Genomic DNA, 14,497 nt, shown 5'->3' with positions numbered 1-14,497 from the left:
TTGTTACTGTTAATCTTTATTATACTTATATTTGTCTTTATTACACTTTTTAAACTATTTCCTTGTAACTTAAGCTAATTTGGACAGCTGCTTAATTGGGCCGAAATGTAATCGCCCTGACGTGCCCCAATCAATCAAAATGCATTGTACTTCCGAGGTTGGGGTCTTAGACACTGAAAGCATTGCTGCTATTGATCAGATCTCAGAATGGTCCTGGTGACCAAGATTGTTAAAAGCCCAGTCAATATGAGGTGAAGAGAAAACCTGCAATGCTCATTGTAGGAATTCTGCAATGAAAGGGCATGGTTCTGTAGTGAGAACATCATCTCTATTAACAACACATAAAATTCTGGAGGAACTCAGCAGGCCAGACAGCATCTATGGAAGGTCGACGTTTCAAGCCAAGACCCTTCTGTAGGACCGGAAAAGGATGGGGGAAGGAGAGAGGATAACAAGGTGGGGTGAGGGGAATGAGCTCGAGCTGGCAGGTTATCGGCAAAGCCAGGCGTAGTGGTGTGCACAATGTTTCATAGTACAGGTGACCCGGGTTCAATTTCTGCCACAGCCTGCAAGGAGCTGGTACCTTCTCCCCATGGCCATGTGGTTTCTTCTGGGTGCTCCGGTTTCCTCCCACAGTCGAGAGACTAATGGTTGGTAGGTTAACTGATCCCTGTAAATTGATCAGGCGCGGGTTAAATTGGGGGGTACAGGGTGGCTCGGCTCGAGGGCTGGAAAGGCCTTTTCCGCGCTGTGCCTCAATAAAACTAAAAAAGATAGGTGGGTGGGGGGGGGTAGAGTGAGAGGCTGGGAGGTGATCAGTGGAAGGAGGAAGAATGCATTTGGAGAGGAGAGTAGGAAAAAGAAGAGGAAAGGCACCAGGAGGGGGGAGGGGGCTGATGGGCAGGTGAGGAAAAGAGGGGAGCCAGAATGGGGAACGGTAAAAGAGAGAAAGGCGAAGGGGGAGAAGTTACCGGAAATTTCAGATATCGACATTCACGCTATTAGGTTGCAGGCTACCCATCAGAATATGAGGTGTCCTCCTTGTGCCAGTAGGGGAGGCCTAGGGCTGACCTGCTGGAATGGGAATTGCTACAAGTCTGGGATTACTGATCTGGAGATGGACCTTATCCACTCTTGTGTCCCCGTGGGTGTTTGTTGCTGCCGCAGAGGCGACCCGTGCATCATCAGCCTGTGTGGTATATAGCAGCTGCCACATAATGATGGTAATTAATTATTATCTAAATCACCGTAGGATGTTTTTGAGAGATATGATGGTGTTATTAATGTCAGTCCTTTCTCAAGCAGGCATATTTCACAGGTTATTAGTGTTACGGAGCAACCACGTTTCTGTCAGGAGATATGAAACCTATGAAGTTAACCGGGGCTGAGTTCACATTGAGGCAGAGATATTCGTGGACCCATGAACTCTGCCACACTGTTTGCTCTCTTATTGCACTATTTTAAAAATATTTCTTTTGCAACTTTTATTCATTTTTAATGCATTCCTCTTTTGGAATTTTTTAATTGTAACTGATAGTATTATTTTCTGTCTTGTACTGGACTGCTCTGCAACATAACACACTTCATGATTTTGTGTGGAGTTCCTGAGTGATATACATCACAAACCTGACTGTGACAGCCCAAATGTCCCAGGAATGAAAAGGTTAATGTATGAAGGGTGTTTGATGTCTCTGAGCCTGTACTCACTGGAATTTAGAAGAATGGTGGGAGATCTCATTGAAACCTATTGGATATTGAAAGGCCTGGAGAGGATGTGGGAGAATCTAGGACCCGAGGGCACAGTGCCAGAATAGGATGTCCCTTTAGAACAGAGATGAGGAGGAGTTTGCTGAGTCAGATGCTGGTGAATCTGTGGAATTTATTGCCCCAGATTCCTGTGCAGGCTAAGTCACTGGGTGTATTTAAAGCAGAGGTAGATGGGATCTTAATTAGTAAGGGTGAGAAAGGTTTTGGGAAGAAGGCAGGAGAGAGGATTTGAGAGGGATAATAAATCAGCCGTGATGAAGTGGTGGAGAAGACTCGATGGGCTGAATTGGACTGTGTGGTCTATCCTGCCTTTCAGCTGATCTGAAGCGGAGTTGCCACCTACCTGTGTTTGCTCTGAATTGCTCTTCACCCTGTATAATGGAAAGCTGGATGTCTCAAACTTGTCAGCTGACCCTCCTACAAGTTTAACAGCTGCTCTAGTGTAGGCCTGATGGACCAAATAGCCTCCTTCTACTAAAGTTCTTATCCTTCGAATATGTGTGAATAAATGTCTCTTCTCGGGTCACTTCTGTCCATAGTTATGCTCTGAAATAAAGATTATGCACCCTTAGTCTGACTGCACCATCCCTCCATTTTTTTGGATGTACTTTCTATCTATGAACCTCTTTGAAAGGCTTAACCATAACATACCTAAGTATGTCACTCTTAATCTTCTGCACTCAAGGAACCATAAAGAAATCATTAAATGCAGGGTGGTTGTACACTAGATAAATATAGTTAGTTATTACTGAATTGGAAGCTTTGTACCTAATGGAGTTATAGGAAAGCTGCTTTTCTCCCACTATGTATTTACCAATGTAATTTATAGCCATTACACAAGAGTTGACGTTCCTGCAGGAGCATTTGGAACCTCCAGTAATTAGGTACTTATCTCCAAAATATTATGGTGTATAGCCAGGAAAGGGAGAGATCAATGGACATTGGAAAGATTTTGTTCTCTATTCGGAATCACGGACTTATGTTGATTAACAAGACAGTATTCATGGGTTCATGGACCATTCAGAAGTCAGGAGCTGTTCCTAAAACAGTAGCAGTACAAAATAAACTATAAAATGTACTGAAAGATTGCAAGGTAAGTCAGTGATAATGTGCGGGAACATAATGAGGTCAACTGCAAGGCCCAGAGTCCATCTTATCATACTAAACATCCATTCAAGAGTCTGATAACAGAGGAATAGAAGCTGTCCGTGAGCCTGCTGGGTTGTGTCATCAGGCCTTTGTATCTTCCACCTGATGTTGGCGGGGGTGGGGGGGAGAATGACTATCTGGGGTGGGTGGGGTCTTCAAATATGCGGGCTGCTTTAGTGAGGCAGCGAGAAGAGTTGACAGCGTCTATGTAGGGGAGGATGGTTGTCTGTGGTGTGCAGTTCTTTGTAGTGACGGGTAGAGCCTTTATACCAAGCCATAAGTATCCAGACAGAATGCTGCTGTGGACATTGATTAAAATTTGATATGGGTCATGCAAATTCCTTTAGCCTCTTGAGGAAGTAGAGTCATTGGCAAACTACCTTGGCCATGACATCAACACGAATGATACTGGGGATGTTCACACTGAGGAACTTGAAGCTCTCAACCTTGCAATGATTTAGATAGGAGGGTGTACTCTGTCCCTCTTTCCGAATTCATTGAGCAGCTCTTTTTGTTGACATTGAGGGAAAGGGTGTTGTTATGATAGCTCGTCAATGTCAGCATAAGGATAACTTTGTCAGATTAAGGCCTTGATATCCAGAATGAGGTGATTGACCTTGCACAACAGTCAGGCTTTAATAAAATATGATAAAAATTCATGTGTTATCAGATTATTTAGTCATTGTAAGCTGCCCTTAGTGTGAAAATGAATGTTAGAAACTGGGAGGAATGCAATGCAGTTGCTGTAGGCTCAGTAACAGGGCTGCTTGATAGTCTGCACAGCTTTGATGGGCTGAAGGGCATGTTTATGTGTTGTGACTCTCTGTGACGCTATGGCACTGTGAAAGCTTTTCCTGCCCAAGGGCTGAAGGGGTAGTCATGTAGGCTTCATCTGGCATAGCAGTCAGCGCTTCTGCATGGCACAAACCATAGAGCGACAGTGAAACGAGGTCCTTCAGCCACGGCTATCTGCACCGAGAGGGGAACTGGACTAGTGGCATTGCTCTGTTGGCACCTGGCAGCATCCAGTGGGCTAAAGGCCTCTTCCTTTGTCATAGTCAATTGTATGTGGTGTCCTCTGCTCCCGCTCTCCATGGGAACCCATCCAGTCTGTAGAATTTAAGAGCTTTAATCTGATTTAATTGAGTTGATACTCATTAAATTATAAATGACCTTCCTCGTCACTTTCTTATCTTTTAAATCTGAATTGTGAAATACCACTCTCAAAGTTCTCAAGATGGCCTCGCACCCAGCAGTGGCCACTCCACCTCCAGCTGACAGTGTCTCCCCCCAGGCTGTGAGACTGCTGAACTCCCTGGCAGCGCCCAGGTCCCATCACGTATGAAGTGCCAGTAGCGTTATACTATTTACTTTTTAACTTGTGTCATAAATGCACTTTGTGCCTAAGGTCTATCTTCTGGAATATATTTTGTTATTTGTTAATTTATTTGTGGTGGTGTTATTTGTACAGTGTTGTGCACCTTGGTCCGGAGGAACATTGTCTCATTTGGCAGTATACGTGTGTACGGTTGAATGATAATAAACTTGAAATTGAATTGAAATACCCCGTGTGCCTGTATAAGGCAGGGTCATGGCCAGTGCAATGGAAAATAAAAGATGGTTATTTTATGGAAATAAGATTATAATGCAAACCATTCCCCCTGAACTTTTTACCAGTGTGTTCTGCTTGCATTGTTTGATGATACGCGTTTGACTGCTCAAACATTAAGATTGATTTGACTCTTGCTGGGTTACAGCTGCCTCGTCGCCTCCCTTTAATAATCGCAAGAACACGAGCAGATGGCAGGCAGACCTAGCTTTTCTCCTCTCTCATATTGGGTACAGAGCAAAACCACATTAATGGTGACTTCTGGCTCTGAATGAGGGTAGTGCTGTGTGTCAGGGAGTCCCCATTTCAAACAGAGCTCAGGGACAGGCCCTTCTCCCAAGTGTTGTGCTGAACTGTTGACACCTAATTAAACTGATCCCTTCTGCTTGCATATCTGTGTGCCAAATGAAAGCTTTTATAACTCCTCTATCATACCTGCCGCCACCCTACCCCTGTTTATGTATTCCAGGCATCCACAACTGTGTCCAAAATTATTCTGGCTTCTTCCCCCATCCTTTCCAGTCCTGTTGAAGGGCTTTGGTTGTTTATTATCTTCATGGACACTGCCTGACTTGTTGAGTTCCTCCAGCATTTCTGTGTGATGCCCTGCTCATTTCCTTTGGACTTCACCCCCTCATTTTAAATGCATGCCCTCTGGTATTAGACATTTCGACCCTGGGAGAAAGATACCTGGCTGTCTTCTCTATCTGTGCCTCTCGTAATTATATAAACTTCAACCAGGTCTTCTCAGCCCCCATCGTTCCAGAAACCCTGGTTTGTCCAGCCTGTCCTTGTAGCACATTCAGGCAGCATCCTGGTAAACTGCATCTCCGAAGCCTCCATGTCCTTCCTTTAATAGGACAGCTGGGATTGAATACAATACCCCAGATCTATAAAGCTGCAATGAGGTTGGTAATATTGAACTCCACGACCTCTTTAGTGTTCTCTGTCACTGACCCTCCTGCCTCCGCCTTCCCCTTGCTTGAAGATCTAACTTTTACCCAGTGTTCCTAACCTGCTTTTGAATTCTGACTCTCAGCTTTTAAGACAGAAGGCAAATCCTTGACCAGCAAGCATTGCCAAAAGGAGAGATTAACTAAACAGCAATCTGTTTTGTGATAAACAATTACAGTGTTTGCCCACACTCTGAGTGCAAAGCAATTCACTGTAGGTGAAGGATTTGTGGAATTTCCCATCCGATGCCATGTTGTTGTGTCGGTGGAAGAGCTTACTGAAAAACAAGTGAACACAAAACCACAGTGAGGTTAATGATCAACTCAACTCGCTCTCTGACTGATACAACCTATCTTTCCCTTTGTGTGTGTGTGTGTGAACTCTGACACTGTCCCTCTCCCTCCCTTTCCCTCCTCCCCCCTCTGTGTCTTTCTCTATTCTCTTGCTCTATGGTTTGTTTGGGACCCACAGAGTGGGAGTGACAATTTTAAACGAAGGCCGCTGTTGTGGGTTGGGATGAGGGACTGACAGACGAAAAGCCTCAACAGGGAGCCTCCGCAACCAAAACTTCGTTCTCCACAAGTTCTCCATCTTCGGTGGAATGGCACCACCTATACCAGCCCTGCTTTCCACAGCAATTGCTGTCTGTCAGATTCCCTTGGACATTTGCCCCTCCCCATTAATCTCCACCCCAGCAATTACCACTGCAAGTGACAGAGGTATTACACCTGTCTATTCACCTCCATTGAGGGCCCCAAACAGTCTTTCTAGGTGAGGCAATACTTCACCTGTGAATGTGTTGGGGGTTGTCTATTGTATGAAGTGCTCCAATTGCAGCCTCCTCTACATTGGTGAGACCTGGTGTATGTTGGGGGACTGCTTTGTCAAACACCTCTGCTCTAACCGCCAAAAGTGGAACTTTCTGGTGGCCAACTGTTTTAATTTCTAACCGCATTCTTGTTCTGACTTGTGCCAAGAAGAGGCCACGCTCAGGTTGAAGGAGCAACTCCTTGTATTCCGTCTGGGTAGCCTCCAACCTAATGGCTTGAACATCGATTTCTCCTTCCATTAATTTTTTCCCTCCCTCTTCCCTCTTCTCTGCACCTACTGTCACCTCCCCTGGTATGTCTCTTTCTTCCCTTTCTCCCATGATACTCTCTTCTCTCCTATCAGATTCCTTTTCTCCAGCCCTTTACTTTTCTCACCTATCACTTTCTCACTGTCCCCAGCTTTCCCCCTTCCTTTCCAGTCCTGAAGAAGGGTCTCGGTCCAAAATGTCGACTGTTTATTCATTTCCATTGATGCTGCCTGACCTGCTGAGTTCTTCCAGCATTTTGTGTGTGTTACTTTGGATTTCCAGCATCTGCAGAACCTCCATGTATAAGAAGAACATGATTATATATGAATCCAGAACCTGAGTATTTTGTACAGTAGGAATCACGATTTCACACTTGTTTCTGATTTCAACATTTAATCTCATGGGTTATGGTCAGGGTCCAGTTTGATGGGATAAGGCAGCACTAAAGTAAGAACTTGCTTCAAACATCATTTTAACCAGTGATGACAGAATGCCTGTTTCTCCTGATGTTTAATACCTACTAACATTACAATAAGAAGTGGTTTTAGGACCTGTAATTGCAGACTTTTTTTTTTTGTTAACTGATCAATGCAAAGATAAGTAGAATTTCCCCCATCATTTTCAGAGCAGAAGTTGACCTTGTTATGATTAAATTTGATTTTGTTCTGTAGAAGTATTTGAGTGTGGAGAATATTTGCTTCAGATATTTGTCGGGCTGTCGGTTGTGAGTATGGGAGTGGGACTAATTACTGATGCTTTCTAAGTGCGAGCATGGTTAAGCTGAGATGACATAGAGTTGAATAGTCTTGTTTCATTTCTAGACATGGTTTGTGAATCTGGATGTGAAGCGACAGGCTAGCAGGGAATACACCCACATAGGACTTAGCCAGTTGAACTGGAGACAGAGACCATGAGATAATTTAAAAACAATTCCTGCTGATTGTTAGATCATTCATCAAAAATACCAGAAAAATACACAGACCGCTCGGCCCTCAAGCCTGTCCTGCCGTTCAACATGATCATGGCTGCCTCAACTCCTTTCTGTGGTTCTCAGTTAACTTAATATTTAAACACTTATCTGCCTCAAGGAATTATTCCCTCCACTCCCTCTCCTGCTCGCATTCTGTTCCACTCCATTCTGCTACCCTTTCTCCTTCTCAGATTCTTCATCTGTTTTCATTGAAGTTGTTTGCCCGTTTAAGACGTGTAGAATGTTGGATCACCTAGTTTGCAGTGAAGGGGGAGATAGTTACCAAGTTAAGTTTTTAACACTGGCTGTTGGCAAAGGCCAGTATGGGTATATTCATTACAAGCCAGTTCCTTCACACCCTTTTCACAAACAATCCATAGATTGCTCTGCAGTTTCTTACTTGTCAGCTGCTCCAAAGATATTGTTGGCACCCTATAATGTGCTGATTTAATAATGGTCTGTTGACGGTGCATGTGATTGACCAGGATACAGTGTCCCTCCTCCTCCCTTGCTGTGTCTGAGCTGCTGTTCCTCACTTGTACTACCATTAGGGGCGAGTGGGGTTGCCCCTCATACATTAGAGAGCCCCCGCAATGATTTTCTGTCACTGTTACCTCTGGAGTCTCCCTAGAATACCTCCTGTTGGCCCCCTGCAGTTTTATAGTTAGACACTACCCTTGGTAAAATTACCCTCTGTGTCTTTCCTGCACAATCTAATCCTAACGTTTTACATGTCCAGGTGGTGAGGTTGCCAAACCCCACTCTTCTGATCTGTTCTGTGTTCCAACTTAAGGGAAGTCTGGTCCTGGGTGAGTTCTGCATTAATGCTTTGGAGGAACAAATCCATTGGATTTCTATTGATTTATTGATTTGAGATACAGTGCAGAATAGCCTCTGCTAGTCCTTCAAGCCATGCTACCTCGCAACCCCCGATTTAACCCTAGCCTGATCTCAGGACAACTTGCAATGACCGGTTAACCTACCAACTGGTACATGTTTGGACCTGGAAACCTGGAGCACCCGGGGGAGACAAAGGCAGTGACGGGGAGAATGTAGAAATTCCTTACCGATAGTGACAGGAATTGAGCCTGGGTCATTGGTACTGTAAAATGTTGTGCTAACCACTCCACTACCATGTAGTAGATTCTTGCTGCAGTCTCCACTCCTAAACCTTTGATGCAAAACAGTGTCAGGATCAGTTCCTCTGCAAAGATGGTGCCCGACCTGCTGTGTTCCTCCAGCACTTTGTGTGGGGCTCTGTTAGAATGTTCAGCATATCTAGCATTTTTAACATTTCTCCTGGTTATCTTGCCCAATCAACCTGAATCCTGCAAGAAAGACAGAGAGTGAGAGGGAGTATGAGTTTTACAGGGAGAGAGAGGGAAACGGAGAGGCAAGCAGAAAGAGTGAGAGGGAGTGTGAGTTTTACAGGGAGAGAGAGTGAGAGGGAGTGTGAGTTTTACAGAGGGAGAGAGAGGGAGAGGCAAGCAGAGGGAGTGAGAATTTTACAGGGAGAGAGGGAAACAGAGACAGAGAGGCAAGCAGAGAGAGTGAGAGGGAGTGTGAGTTTTACAGGGAGAGAGAGGGAGAGGCAAGCAGAGGGAGTGAGAATTTTACAGGGAGAGAGGGAAACAGAGACAGAGAGGCAAGCAGAGAGAGTGAGAGGGAGTGTGAGTTTTACAGGGAGAGAGAGGGAAATGGAGAGGCAAGCAGAGAGAGTGAGAGGGAGTGTGAGTTTTACAGGGAGAGAGAGGGAAATGGAGAGGCAAGCAGAGAGAGTGAGAGTGTGAGTTTTACAGGGAGAGAGAGGGAAACAGGCAAGCAGAGAGAGTGAGAGGGAGTGTGAGTTTTACAGGGAGAGAGAGGGAAATGGAGAGGCAAGCAGAGAGAGTGAGAGGGAGTGTGAGTTTTACAGGGAGAGAGAGGGAAACAGGCAAGCAGAGAGAGTGAGAGGGAGTGTGAGTTTTACAGGGAGAGAGAGGGAAACAGGCAATCTGAGAGAGTGAGAGGGAGTGTGAGTTTTACAGGGAGAGAGAGGGAGACGGAGAGGCAAGCAGAGAGAGTGAGAGGGAGTGTGAGTTTTACAGGGAGAGAGAGGGAGACGGAGAGGCAAGCAGAGAGAGTGGGAGGGAGTGTGAGTTTTACAGAGGGAGAGTGAGGGAGAGGCAAGCAGAGGGAGTGAGAGGGAGTGTGAGTTTTACAGAGGGAGAGAGAGGGAGACAGGGAGAGGCAAGCAGAGAGAGTGAGAGGGAGTGTGAGTTTTACAGGGGAGAGAGAGAGCTCTGTGAGCCCTGTATCTTTCTCCCCTCAGCTCCAGACCTGCCTATGCTGGTCCCATCGAGCAGTATGTTTGCTTTGGAACATTTCAAGTGCCTGACACTGGAGCCAACACAAGCAATACAACTGGTGATACTGCGCTTTCCTGGCCCGCGTCCATCCATACGCAAGTGTGACACCAGGCACGAAGCTTAACCCCTCGATGTTTTGTACAGCTTTCTCTGCTCAGATCTGTTCTCCATCCTTGCAGTTTGGAAACTGAAGCCAGTGAGAGAGATTTTACTGGCATTCCACATAGAAAAGTGGAAAATGTATAATTTTGTTTTTCTTTCTGTACTTCATCACGAGACAAGTCCAAGTTTAATTATAGCAGCTTCCTTCCTCATTCCATTGCTTTGGTTTATGTTTTATTGGTAATAAATTAATTTAAATTTGGGCAGATTTCACATCTAAATCACTCGGAGAATTAATTTGATGGAGGTGCATTCCATGCAGCTGATTCAATAAATACCTCAGCATCCTGGTGATCCTTGTGGGGGATGGGGCAGTGAGCTGGCAAGATATAGGAACTTCTTCCAACAAGTCTTGCCTCAAAGCAGGCTATTCATGGGCAGGGCATGTTCTGCCCAAGCCAATGATCCTAGCCCCAAGATATTGCTGCAGGAGTTCCTCGGGGCAGGGTCCTGGATCTGGTGGCGATCGGCTCTTCCATCCATTGTTTGGTTGAAGTGGGACTGTTTGCTGATGATTACGCTATGTTCAATTCTGTTTGCAACTCCTCGGCAACTGAACCCATGTCTGCACTTAATAAGACGTGGACAGGGTTCAGATATGGACTGGACAGTGACAAGTAACATCAGTAACAGAAGGATGCTGGCCAGTGATCACTCTACTAAGAGAAAGAATATCTATGTATATATGACACTCAATGGTGTCCTCTACCATCAGTTGCATTTACCATGGGCCCAAAGCCGAACTCAAGCAGCCACCTCAAAGCCGTGTCTACAAGAGCAAGTCAGAAGCTGGGTAGCCTGCGGCAAGTGCATTTTTATCTGCACCATAGAAAGGGTCCTATCTGGATGCGTAAGGGCTTGGCTTTGCAACGGCTCTGCACGGGACCGCGTGGAAGCATTCTTGGACACATCGCGGAAACCAGCCTGCCCTCTGTGGATTCTGTCTGTATCTTCTGCTGCCTCAGTAAAGCAGCCAGCGTAATCAAAGACCCCCGCCACCCTGGACATTCTCTTTCTTCTCCCCTCTGTAGGGGCAGAAATGCAAAAGCCTAAAAGCATAAACCACTGTTGTGAGGCTGTGGAGTATTTCCCTTGTACAAGATGGACTCTTGACCTCACAGTCTGCGTCATTGTGGCCTTACATCTTGTAGTTTACCTGCCCTGCACGTTTCCTGTAACTGTAGCACTCTATTCTGAAATGCTTTACTTATACTAACTCAGCGCGTTGTCGCAATGAACTGATCTGCATGGACGATACGTGACATGGGCGAGCTATTCACTGTATCTTGGTACCTCTGGCAATAGTGGACTGATTTACCAATTCTAAGTTATCTTGTCTGTTGCCTCAGGTGTCATCCACTTCATGGGGATAATGATTCCTGTAAGGTGCAATAGTCATGTAGAGGTTAGCTGTATCCATTGTACGTAGATTGAACCTTGCAGTGACGAAGGGTCTCAGCCCGAAACGTCGACTGTACTTCCTATAGATGCTGCCTGGCCTGCTGCGTTCCACCAGCATTTTGTGTGTGTCGAGTGAAATGCAGTGCTGGCTTTCGCAGCCAACGCGGTAAGAGAATGTGTTGGGGGCAGCTGGCAAGTGTCGCTATGCTTTAGGTGCCAACATAGCGTGGCCACAACGTCTTTGGACTGTGGCAGGAAACTGGAGCACCTGGAGGAAACCCACGCGGTCACCGGGGGAATGGACACACTCTTTCTGGACAGCGGTCAGGATTGAACCGCAGTCACTGGCCGCCGTGTGTTTGCCTCTGGTGCTGCCCCTGGGAGTTGTTTGGGTTATTCAGAGCACGGAGGGCAGTGTTTTACCTCAGCAGCTCATGGGCAGTACTCGGGGGCCCGGACTTGCTCCCCGCAATGTGACGTAAAGGGGGGGGGGCCAGCTGCTCATTACTGAAATGGGCACGTCGACCCGGAGCACAGTTGCTGTTTTATCACCATCATTAGCACATGCTGGGCTTTGAACCGAGGCTGAGGATGGGCTCCGGGAACTGGAAGCTGAATAAATTGTCTCGCAGCTGCTAATAATAACCTGGCTTGGCCTGGCCATTTGCTTCCAGTTCTGGCAGTGAGGGTCCAGTAAAACACCTTGGGGACACACATTTAGCTCCAGTTTCCGGAAGCAGAAGACGTGGTTGAAAAACGAAAGTATGTGTCACATTGGCCAGCATTTAGTGAAGGAGGCAGGGTTTCTCATTGTTATTTCTATGCGATCAAATGTTTTGGCTTTTAACCCTTTAGGTGAACATTTTTTTGATGGGGAGTTGGTAACTCTTGATTGGAGATGTGAAAGCTGGAGGGTGGGGGTCTGTTCCTCCTTGGAGCCCTTCTGTTCTGGAGAAGCATGGAAGTAATGTGGGCCCCTCAGCTGTGAGCTAAGTGTACACAAGGTCACCTCACTGACGTTTACAAGATCCTAAACAGCCTGGAAAATGTCAACCTGGAAAATTACTTTCAATTATAAAAGCAGAACAGGGTGATATTGATCATACCTGGTTGAAGTTAAATTTGAGGTTGATGTCAGCAAGTCAGAGTGAACACTGGGACCAGGCTCCCTGTTACATTTACACAATTCTGCTGTTATTTAGAAGAGTGATTTGATGCAGCAATAGGCAGCCTAGTTTTTGTATTTGTCTGAATTGACTGTAATTACCTTAAATTCGGTATTGATATTGGATTTTTGTTTTGGTGTATCATTGTTACATCAAGCAAGATACAGTGAAAAGCTTTCCTTGATTTATCATGACTGTGTGTTGAATGAGAAAAGGTTAATGCAAAAACAAAGCAGAATCAAGTGTAAAAGCTACAGAAAAAGTGCAGAGCAGGTAAACAGTAAGGTGCAAAATTACGAGGTCAAAGTCCATCTTATAGTACAAGATGTCCATTCAAAAGTCTGATAATAGTGGCATAGAAGCTGTCTTTGAAACAGCTTGATATTTTTTAATTAACTTCTAATAATAATTGTCAATTGAACATATTGACCTTTTGATATCCCAAGGGAGAAAATTGGTATGGCTGTTAGCCTGTAAGAGATCCTGCTAGGATCCCACTCCTTGACAAACTCACTGATTGTCACTAGAGCAATCTTCCTACAGCCGCTGCCTCGATGCTCCAGTTATCCAGGGTTCAAACCTGACCAGAGTGCATCACTCTGGTGAGGTTGTCTCTCTGTCTCTCTGTGCATCGGGCATTGGTTTTTTTAAATTGGGTTCTTTCGGGCTTCTTGCTTTGTGGCTGCCTGTAAGCAGACCAATCTTAAGGTGGAAAATTTATACATTCTTTGATAAATGTACTTTGAATCCTTGAATATCTGCCCTGTTAACCCTTTAGTCACTTTTGAGACCTTTATCAAGTCACCTCTAGATTTCCACTTTCCAGCTTGTTCAGTCTTTTCTGAAAGATTTAAGACTGAAAACTTTCCGGTGCCTCTGCCCTTTTCATGATATATTGTATGGTCTAGAACTGCCTGAGCGGAACCACGCCAAAGTTCTAGGTATGTTTAATTTGTCCTTTCTCTGTCCAATTTCTCTAGAAGTTAACCACAATGCTTTCTTTGCTCCTTTGTGCTGATAAAGCCTACGCTGCTATTTTCAGTTATTTATACAGATCTTTATTGCTTCTCCTGGGGAAGAACATATTTCTGATGTTAAATTATGTGGATTGACAACTGGGAGTGTATTCTCTGGAATTTAGGAGGCTGCAATGGTAATTTGGTGGATGTTTTCTATGTATTATGGAGAACAGTAAGGGTGGGCTGAAACAAAGGGTGCTGCATCAGCATATCGGAGGGAGGTTGAAAATCTGGCTGAGTGATGCAATAACAACAAGCCCTCACTCAATGTCAGCAAGACAAGGAACTTTAGGAAAGGGAAACTAGAGGCTAGTCCTCATTGGAGGATCAGAGGTAGAGAGGGTGAGCAACTTCATATTCCTGGGTGTTACTATTTCAGAGGATCCAGCATATAAGTGCAATCTACTTCCTCAGGAGTCTGCGGAGATTCGGCATGTCATCAAAAATTGATGAGCCTACAGATGTGTAGTGAGAGTATATTGACTGGCTGTATCATGTAAACACCCCTGCCCTTGAATGGAAAGTCCTACAAAAGGTGGCGGATTCATGGCCTAGTACATCACGGGCAAAGCCAATCCAACCATTGAGCACATCTACATGAAAAGCTGTCGTAGGAAAGCAGCATCCATCAGCACAGATTGTCACCAGCTCTCTTCTCACTGCTGCCATCAGGTAGAAGGTACAGGAGCCTCAAGGCTCACACCACCTGGTTCAAGAACAGTTCCTACCCTTCAGACATCAGGCTCTTGAATAAAAGGCAATAACTACATTATTGAAATGTTCCTACAATGAATGGTCTCACTTTAAGGACCTGTGTGTGGGAGGGGAGAGTGTTGGGGTTTATTCATTCTGTGAGGGTTCTTGTTTTGTGAAT

This window comes from Hypanus sabinus, chromosome 22, assembly GCF_030144855.1.
Source record: "Hypanus sabinus isolate sHypSab1 chromosome 22, sHypSab1.hap1, whole genome shotgun sequence".
Lineage (NCBI taxonomy): Eukaryota > Metazoa > Chordata > Chondrichthyes > Myliobatiformes > Dasyatidae > Hypanus > Hypanus sabinus.
The sequence above is the reverse complement of the archived record's forward strand: the minus strand, read 5'-3'. Positions refer to the sequence as shown.